Genomic DNA, 10,434 nt, shown 5'->3' on the forward strand with positions numbered 1-10,434 from the left:
AGGAGTGGGGAATCAAACCCGGTTCTTTCAGATTAGAGTCTCTGCTTTTAAACCACTACACCAAACAGGGTACAAGCTTTCAAGCTCCCTTCGAGCTCACTCTGGAAAGCTCATGCCCTGGAAATCTTGTTGGTCTTTATTAAAGTGCTACTGGACTCGAATCTTGCTCTTCTACTGCAGACAAACATGGCTGCTCACCTGAAACTGCACCCTAATGCACCATTTCCTTTTAAATAAAACAAACAAGAATTCTGGCTAACAGTGAGGCAGGTCCCAGCGGTACGTGCAGAAGCCGAGGAAGGCGGCTTTTGCTTTGCGAGGCTTGGGGCAAAAAGTCCCAAGCTCTCCACCGGCAGCTCTGGAAAAGGAGGCCTTACTCCAGGTCAGGGCTGCCTTACCAAGACAGTCTTACACTTCCTCAGCCAGGCTGGCCGCACAGGGGGATCCAAGCACACCCAGCCAGGTTGCCAATTCTCCCGTCACACCTCTCTATACCCTCCTTTCTCCACCTTCTTCACCCCTCCTTCCAAACAGGGCTGCTTCTGTACCTGGCAGTTTTGGGAAGAGAGGGTGCCTCCGATACTTCATTTACACAGGTTGCAGAATCTGTCTATTCTTAGCACAGAATCTGGGTTACCTTGGCACAACGTGCTGATTCAGGGAGGGTTTTAACTGCAGAAGGACACACTGCTCTGTTCCTCCTCCTTTCTGGCTTAGCAGTGGTTCGTGTTGCTATTATGGCCTCGATTCTTATTTTCCATACACAAAAGCAGACCCTTTCTTACTTTGGTTACTGCTGAGGCTCTGAAGGTTCCTTTCAGGCACAGTCCCTGTTTGGGGGCCAGACGTGCGAGAAGATGTGCTTACTCAGAGGGGAAACACCACACGTGCACAGAGGCATTACATCTATGCCAGGATTTAGCCAAGATCCAAAGAGTGGCAAAGGCTCTGATGAAGCTATTTCACAAGGAAACAAACTGACTTCCGTGTGCATTTCTAGGGCCTTAAGAATGAATGAACCAATGAATGAATGAAGAATTACTTTTCTCATCCTTGCGGGCTTTTTTCCCTTCCCGATCCCTCTAGGGGCACTCGAATGAAATCTGCGAGAGCCATATATCAAATATCAGCAAGATCCATATGTCATGCTGGGGGTGTAATAAGCCATACAGTTTCATATTTACTGGGATTCCCAACAAACTGCATACTTTATTCGCACTGAGCAGAGCAATAATTTTAGTGACATTTTCCTTATGTATCCTTTGGCTTCTATCCTTACCCTCACCTCCACACGTTTATGTTCCCCCAGGGGACTGGAAAGTATTTAAAAAGCCATTTTACTTGGGGACACGTCAAAAAAGCTGTTTTAAATTCTCTTACCCTTCCCTCCAATCAGATATTTGACTTTTGTTTCTATTTCTTTGAAGCAGAGCAGGAAAAATAAGGTGTCGTCTCCTAGGGTGATGTTAAAATCAAACACCAAAAAGAAGAAGAAAGAAGAAGATAAACCCTCTTTTAGTTTTTATCTTCTCAAATGGGGGGTATGTAGGAGAGGAAATGGAATCTGGAAGATTGCTAGCAAGCTGAAACATTTGCGGAAGATTCCCCAAAAAAGACAGAAGCTCTCTGGTATTAGTGATAAAAAAAAAAAAAGATTCCATACTGTATCCATCTGAGGTTTGTTTCCATCTAGGGTTTTAGGCCTTCCACCACTGGATGTTTGGGGATGTACAAATGGAACACAGCAGTTTAACAGAGAGTGTACATGGAAGGGGAGGCTCACCTCCATTTAAGTTATGTAACTATACAAAAGTGAACCAAAAGAGAGAGAAGAGGCTGTCTCGTTCAGTGAATTATGTAGAATTTGTTTTACTTTTCTGGAGAGAGACGACTGCATTTCAACAAGCATGGAAATCAACAGCTTTTGAGCCTTCCTGAACAGGTGTTGTGGGGGTGGCTTCAAAAGGAACAGGGTATGATGCATGACTGTATTGGAATACTTTTGAAAACACCCGAAATAGCCCCCCGTCTGGATCGGCAAATTGAAAGAGAGGTGGGTGAAGCGATGCACAGCTTCTCGATTTAGCCAGACAACAAATACACAGTGGAAAGCGGAATGGATTAAATCGCCCAAGAAAGACAGTGCCAGATTTCGAGTGCAGTGGAACACTGCAGGGACCAAAATGAGAGAATCCGGCGATAGGGGAAACATATATATATATAGTTTGCAGATGTTGGCAATTTGGAAATTTAGCCATATGACACAGCAGGTGGAAGAGGCAAGCAAGAAGGGTGACTTTGGCAGGAATGATGTTCAAAGTATTAGGGAGTCTCCCTCAAATTTGCTTCAGGCTGCTCTACGGGGTTTATCGCTAAAACCAAAGCCGTCCAGATTCTTTCTAATTTTGTAACACCTACACCCACAGCATAATACCCCTGCATGGTTTTTCTCCTCTGTTAATCATCACTAACCTCCCCCCCCCTTACCACCTGGCTGGAGAGCACAACTGATTTGCACATGCATGCACTGCTACATGGCTTTAGATTATTATTTTTTTTAATCCTTTCTCTATGCTCTTTTATTTTTCAAGACTAGACACGATCAAAGTTGATCATCCAGACCGTTGGCCTTAACGATCCATTACAGTAACAGCTGTTATTTCATGCCACCATCAAACAAGGCAAGCACATTGTCTTTGCAATCGTACCTGGCTTCAGTTCCGATCGTCTTCAGGGTCTCTTGGCGTGGGCTGACACGGCGCAGCGGCTCACCCGGGCTGCATGCTTCTATGCTCTTGAAAAAAGCAAGAGAGGCTCTGGCGATATTGCATGCCTTGCCGTCTCCTTGGCGCACCAAACACGTGTCTTCCTCTTGCACGGAGTTATTTTTGTGTTTTGGAATGATAACATTCTCTGCCGCTTTAGGAGCACAAGGGAAGCAAGACAGGTTTAGCTCGGACCAGCCATTACAAAGCAATCAGTTTAGAAAATTGGATTCCCTTAAGCACTGGTTCTATCTGTCTATCTATCTGTCTGTCTGTCTATCTGCCCGTTTTTGGTTCACAGTTAGGATATTCCTGCCTCTCTTCTATTTTTAGCTCTCTCACCCATCGAATGCAAGCAAGATATTCCATCAAAATACACTGCACTGACATACACATTAAGGGTGGGGGGAAAGGACTGCCCCTTTTCTCTCTCCACCCCCACCCCCTGCCTGGTCTTCCAGCAGTTATGAATTCTGCACTCCCACCCTCCACAGCAATTTAGTGGCCGTCCCCCCCCACCCCACAAGGATCTTGCAAATTATCCTCATCTCAGTTCAGTCTTTAGACTGGCTGCTGTATGAATTCGACAGCTCTCCCCTTCCAATTGTCCTCTCTTTCATGTCAGCTGTAGGGTTAATGACTGTAATACACGAAGAGCTCCTGGAAAAAACAAACAAACGCTTTTTCTCTGATTCCTTTTGTTCAATTCCTTCCTTCTCATCCCAAACGGAAGTAGCCTGCATGAATAACTGCATCTGCTACCTCTATTCCTCCTCTTCTTCAGCCCCTCTTTCATTTTTTTTCTCCCTGTCTCACAAACTGAGGGCACTAAGATTGGAAACGCCTGGGGGCAGAGACCCATTTTGTTTTCCCTGAGCTTTTCTTGCTTACAGGACTGTCAGATTCCATGAGTGGTTCTGAATTAAAACAGCAGCAAACACACATTTTATTTTCTTTGTTTCCTCTAAAACATTTCTAATGCCGCCTTTCCACTATCAAAACATTTCAACAGTATAACATTTTAAGACGTTCAAATAGCATTTAAAATAGAGTATTTATAAAACATTTAAACAATTCAGTCAAAGCATATAAACACACAGCACAGACACAACAGGGAGAAAGGTCAATAACAGTTATTGGCGGTTATACCAAAAAGAAGTCTTCATCCGCTGGTAGAAGACGATAATAGAGACAGGTGAGTTTCCTTGAGAAGGGAGTTCCAAAGTTTTGGTGACACAACCGAAAAGGCCTTTTCTCAGTTTGCCACCTGTCTAGCCTCAGCTCTGAAGATTACTTGTGTCGACAGGTAGGTTTATGTAACAGAACATGGTCCTTCAGGTATCCCCAAGCTATATAGGGCTTCAATGGTCAATACCAGCACCCTGAATTGAACCTGGAAGCAAACTGAGGACCATTGTTGATGGAACAAGGCTGGAGTGCCATGGCCCCTTACAACATTTTGGCTGCATCATTCTCCAACTGTAGCTTTCAAACAGTCTTCAAGGGCAGCCCCATGTAGAGCTCATTGCAGTAATCTAACCTAGATATTACCAGGGCGTGCACCACAGTGGCAAGATCTTTCCTGTCCAGGAAGTGCCGCAGCCGGCTCACCAGCTGAAGCTGGTGAAAGGCTCCCTGGCCATCACTGCTGCCTGTTTATCCAACAGGATGGCTGATTTGAGGAGCTCTCCCAAACTACAAACTTTCTCCTTTGGGAAGAATGCAACCCCACCCAGAAGAAAAGATATCCCAGTTCCTGGGTTAAACCTTCTCCCTACCAGTAGCCTCTCTGTTTTGTCAGGAATAAGTTTGTTAGCCTTCATCCATCTCAAAAGTGCCTGTAGCTTCAGTCCCTGGCTTCAGGTTCCGATTGTCTTCCATTCTTTGGTCATGGGCCGACACTGCCCAGTTGCTTACCAAAGTGGTGTACTTCTGTGCTCCTGAAAAAACGAAGACTTTTGCAGTTCAAATCCCTCCTCTGCCATGCACTCATTTAGTTAGCCTTAACTAAGTTACTTTCTCCTAGCCCAAGCCCCCCATTTGCAATACGTTGCTCATCGCCAATGTTCCCTCTAAGCTATGGAGCCCTGTGAGCAAAAATTCTACTTTGTGAGCTACTGGCATTAAAGTTGTGAGCAGGAGCTTTGGCTGCTGCATAAATTAGTTTGCTCTGGAGCCCTCCTTCCTGAGCTGAGACAAAAATGTGTGAGCCAGGGGCTAAAAAACTGTGAGCTAGCTCACACTAACTCAGCTTAGAAGGAACACTGCTCATCGCCTTGGCTTACTTCACAAGTCTTTTGTGAGGATGACTGAAACAACATATGGGAAATGCCTTGCATGTTCTTACAGACCGTGTACATTCTAAACGTAATTATTTACCTGGATAAATGAGCAAAGTTGTATATACATACACATTACCACTCACAGACAGATAATATTACCCAAAAGCATGTTGATTTTCTAGTTTACATGAACACATGAAGCTGCCTTATACTGAATCAGACCACCGGTCCGTCCAAGTGAGTACCGTCTATGCAGACTGGAAGTGGCTTTCCAGGGTCTCAGGCAGAAGCACTTCACATCACCCTACTACCTGATCCTTACTGGAGATGCCAGGGACTGAACCTGGGACAGATGCTCTACCACTGAGCCACAGCCTGTCCCCTTATCTTAAAACACAGGTTGTCAAATGATGAGAAGCCATAACATCTGCCTTGCTGACCTAGTCCCAGGACTCACATATAACCAGACCAGCAATGGGCCTCCAACTGGATCTGGGTCGATGCACTTGTTAGCTGTGTTTCCAGATTTATGAACCTGAAGCAATAGGGTGTAGAGTGTGTGGCGTACCAGGCCTTCTGATTTTTCTTTTCGATTAAAGGGGTTGCCAAGGGTCTCTACCAGCCTCCCTACCTCTGTTGTATTCACTGGGCCTGACTGGGGGCCCAGGCACTTTGGGAATTTTGAGAAATGATAGGGGCATCACCACCAAATGGCTGCCACAAGGACAGGCAGGGCCCATCACAAAGTGTCTGCAGTTGAGGTGGCTGCCATTGGGACTGGGATCGGCATTTTGCTTTCAGTTTCCCCCAAAAGGGAGAGTTTGCTGCATGGGTGGCCATAGAGAAAAGACGCCAAGTCCAGAGACCTAAGAAAGTTGTGTCTGTGGCCAAGTTGTGATGCGCTCGCCCTCGATGAGCATAGTGCTTTGCAAGTCATTCACCTAGTAGGGAAGAAGAGGAGGAAGAGATTGGATTTACACCCTGCCCTTCACTACCCAAAGGTGTCTCAGAGCGGCTTACAAACTCCTTTCCCTTCCCCTCCCCACAACAGACACCCTGTGAGCAATGTTCCCTCTAAGCTGTGGAGTCTTGTGGGCTACTTTGTGAGCTACTGGGCATTAAAGCTGTGAGCAAGCAATTTGGCTACTCCACAAATTAGCCTGCTCTGGGGCCCTCCTTCCTGAGCTAAGACAGAAATGTGTGAGCCGGAGGCTAAAAAACTGTGAGCTAGCTCACGCTCACTCAGCTTAGAGGGAACACTGCCTGTGAGGTAGGTGGGGCTGAGAGAGTTCTTGACAGAAACTGCTCTTTTTCAAGAACAGCTCTTATCAGAACTACGGCTTGCCCAAGGTCATCCAGCCAAGTGCAAGTGGAGGAGTGGGGGACCAAATCTGGGTTCTCCCAGATTAGAGTCCGCGCACTTAACCACTACACCAAACCTGAAGATCCCTGGCAGCACTGTAGCACCATCGCAGGGAAGAACCTGAAGATCCTTGGCAGCACCGTAGCATGCACAGGCAAGGCAGGATATAAATCTAAAATGATGATGATGATGATGATGATGATGATGATGATGATGATGATGATGATGATGATAGATTATTTTTGGTGGGGGAGTACTGAAGGAGGCATGACGTCACTCCTGACATCACAAAAATAATAGAATAAAATAAAAACCTGGCTCCCTGGTGTGGATCAAGCACTCTCCTAGCCCCCCTTGCCCTGCTCTCTGCACAATCCCCCTTAAGCCGTGCATCTTGGCTGCAAATAGGTCCAAAGGGCCTCCCCTCCTCCCTTGGTTACCCAGCCTCCGGTGCCCCTCCACCCTCAACCTGCGTCACGGGAGGCACTGGGTCCTAGCACTCTTCCAAAAGCCCAGGAGAGAAGCTGCTGCGGCAGGGCCTAGCTGTCAATTCACCAGGGGGAGTGGCCAGCCCCCCCCCACACTCTCTTCTCACCCACCCACTTGAGGAGCCGTGAGCTGTGGTTGCCGCTTCCGCTTCAGCTACTGGCCTTGGCCTCCTCTCCGAGCTCAGACAGTGGGCAGGAGAAGCTCCGGCTGGAAGTCAAGAAGCAGCAGGAAAAGCTGGCAAGGCCATGGTGACTGCCCACAGGGACAAGGAGAACAGCACACCCGGGGGGGGGTCTGGCATCCTCTTGGGGTGGGGGGGGCATTGCAGGTTTGGGAGGGGGTGCTGCCCCCACCAGCTACAGCCCTGACCCCTTGGACACCCCCCCTTCCATTAAAAAACCTTTGGGGTTCCCCCAACCAAGACTCAAGAAGCAAGTGGGTACTAGGAGAAACATCAGGAGGAGCCATGCTGAGAATTCCTAGGGTAGACAGGCATTGAACATAGACACAGGAAGCTGCCTTGTACTGAATCAGACCACTTTTCTATTAAGGCCAGTATTGTCTACTCCGACTGGCAGGAACTCTCTAGGGGCTCCGGTCTTTCGTATCACCTACTACCTGATCTTTTTAACTTGGAGACTGCAGGGTTTGGACCAGAGGACTTTTACATGGAAAGCGGTTGCTCTACCCCTGAGCCACAGCCCCGCCCCATTCGTCTGGGTATCAGTCAGGGACTGGTCCTGGATCGCCAGCTGATGCTGTAGGAGACGATGTCTAAAATGGGAAGGGAGAGGAGCATCGCTTAGAGGCAGCTGGTGGAAGGGGCAGAGGACCAAAGGGAGAACCTGGCTGTGGACAGCGCCTGAGGAGGGCAACACGATGGATATGGGGAGCACAAAAATCTAGCAAAAGCAGCTTAGCCAAAGAGTGTCCCTCTCCACTGAGATTTCACTATTTTCCCTGGTGGGGGTAGTAGAAAGTGTTGTGAAGTGACAGCTGACTCACAGACCCCCTGCAAGGTTTTCAGTGCAAGAAATGTTCAGGGGTAGTTCGGCATTGCGTGCCTCTGCGAAGAGACCCTGGAGTTCCTTGGGGGGTCTCCTATCCAAATATTAATCAGGGCTGACCCTGCTTAGCTTCCAAGATCTGGTCTGGCTAGCCTGGGCCATCACAGTCAGAGAAATTTCCCCTGGAGACCCTGAATACTAACCTACCACACCAGGTTGCTATGAGGATGCGATAAGAACCGTATCTGCTGCCCTGAGCTCCTTGGAGAAAAGACACTGAACATTATACAGCTCTTTAAAAAAAAAAATCTGAATGCTGCCCTGATAGCCCAGGCAAGCCCGATCTCGTCAGATCTCAGAAGCTAAGCAGGGTTGACTCTGGCAAGTACTTGGATGGGAGACCGCCTTGAAATACCAGAGGCAGGAGGTGGGGACAGGCTTTATTCAGCCATCTCTCTGAGTATCCTCCAGGCCCCCAGTAGGGGTTAGTCACCAGAGGTTGCCATGACTTCCAGGTTCGTGTGCACACACACATGCACATATAACAAAAACCAAAAAATACCAAAGGGAAAAAGATCTGAATGCTGAAAGCACAGATTTTATCTTCGCGGCAGGGTTGACAGTGGACCGGATTACTGTGGAAGTAGTACCATAGTCGGACCACTATGCACTGAAGGCCTGTCTGAAGGTGTCACCCCTGTTGTAAAATAGCCAAAAATTGTTTAATACTCAGACTATTAGATGGATCTTGCTCTATTGGAAAGAAGAGATTTCTTTGCCTTTAAAAATACTTTATTCTAAGGGAAAAGGGTTCACGGGATTGCTAAAAATCAACATAACACTAAGAGCTACATTTCTATGCTGCCTACAGACAAAACAAGCACACACGTAATGGAGAATTCTCTCCTTCTTCTTGACCCTTGAAAGGAAGTCACCTGAAACAAATGACCAATCTGCATCAAAGTAGAAGTTACTTTTCCCGGGCTAATTCCCCATTGGCTCAGTGCCAGGTATCCCTTCCAGGTCAGTCTAAACAATAGCAAACTAGGAATACAAGTTAACCCTATAATGACTGAATCAGACCTTGTAAACACATACATTTCCAACAACCCCGACCCTGTTTAGGCGGCGAGCAGATTTTAGCTTGGCCGAGGAGCCAAATGGACCCAATTTGGCTTCAGATGGCTCTACGGGATCCGAGGCCCCCTGGTGGTACGTTGGATGAGCTTGTAGAGGACTGGCATGGCCGACTCTCCGCAGCCATCGACGAAATCGCTCCAGGCGCCCTCTCCGCACCCGCTCTAGGCTTGCGCCCTGGTATACCCAGGAGCTACCGCTGATGAAGCGGGAACTGAAACGGTGGTGGCGTGCTCGTGACGAGGCGTCAAGAGCATCCTATAGGACGTTTATGAGATCCTATGAGATGGCAGTCAAGGCCGCAAAGTGAGGCTTCTATGCGACCAGGACTGCATCTGCGAGCTCGCACCCAGCCCAATTATTTAGAACAATTCGGTCGTTAACGGCTCTGCCACAGGGCAGGCGAAATGCTAGGGAATTGGATATTGGCTGTGAGGCATTTGTGAGCTATTTCACAGATAAAGTCTTGGTGCTCCGCCGCGACCTCCCCGCCACAGTTGAGACAGTGAGCGAACTCGAGGCCCCTTGCACGTCTTCGGTGCCGGGTTTAGAGTGCTTCAGTCTGCTCAGCCTGGAGGAAGTGGACAGATTGCTTGCATCAGTGTGCCCAACCACATGCAACCTAGATCCGTGCCCCTCCTGGCTCATTAAAGCGGGCCACCAGGGGTTGCGAGGTGCTCTCAGGGAAATTATCAACATGTCCCTTTCGGAGGGACAGTTCCCTGAAGCACTTAAGGAAGCGATGGTCCGCCCTCTCTTGAAAAAACCATCTTTGGACCCAGCCGAATTGGCCAACTATCGGCCAGTGTCCAATTTGTTCTATTTGGGCAAACGTATTGAGAGGGCGGTGGCGGTACAGCTACAGAGCTTTCTGGATTATGCTTCCGTCCTGGATCCCTTCCAGTCCGGCTTCCACCCGGGGCATGGTACAGAGACTGTACTGGTCGCTCTTACTGATGACCTCCGACGGTATCTGGATCGAGGCGGAATGGCAGCACTGTTGTTAGATCTGTCGGCCGTATTCAATATGGTCGACCATTAGCTGCTGACCCACCGCCTTGCCGACGTGGGGATTCAGGGGCTCGCCCTTCGATGGCTTGCCTCTTTTCTCCGTGGTCGGGGACAAAGGGTGGCGATAGGGGAACAGCAGTCCCGGAGACACCCTCTTGAATGTGGGGTGCCTCAGGGGGCTGTTCTTTCCCTGATGTTATTTAACATCTATATGCGCCCCCTTGCCCAGATTGCCTGGAGGTATGGGCTTGGGTGTCATCAATATGCAGATGACACCCAGCTCTATCTGATGTTAGGCGGCCGGGCAGCTTCTAGTCCAGAAGATCTGCACCGGGCGTTGCAGGCTGTGGCTGGTTGGCGCCGGCTGAGTCGGCTGAAGT

Source organism: Gekko japonicus, unplaced genomic scaffold, assembly GCF_001447785.1.
Source record: "Gekko japonicus isolate JY-2015 unplaced genomic scaffold, Gekko_japonicus_V1.1 scaffold457, whole genome shotgun sequence".
In the NCBI taxonomy this organism is placed as follows: domain Eukaryota; kingdom Metazoa; phylum Chordata; class Lepidosauria; order Squamata; family Gekkonidae; genus Gekko; species Gekko japonicus.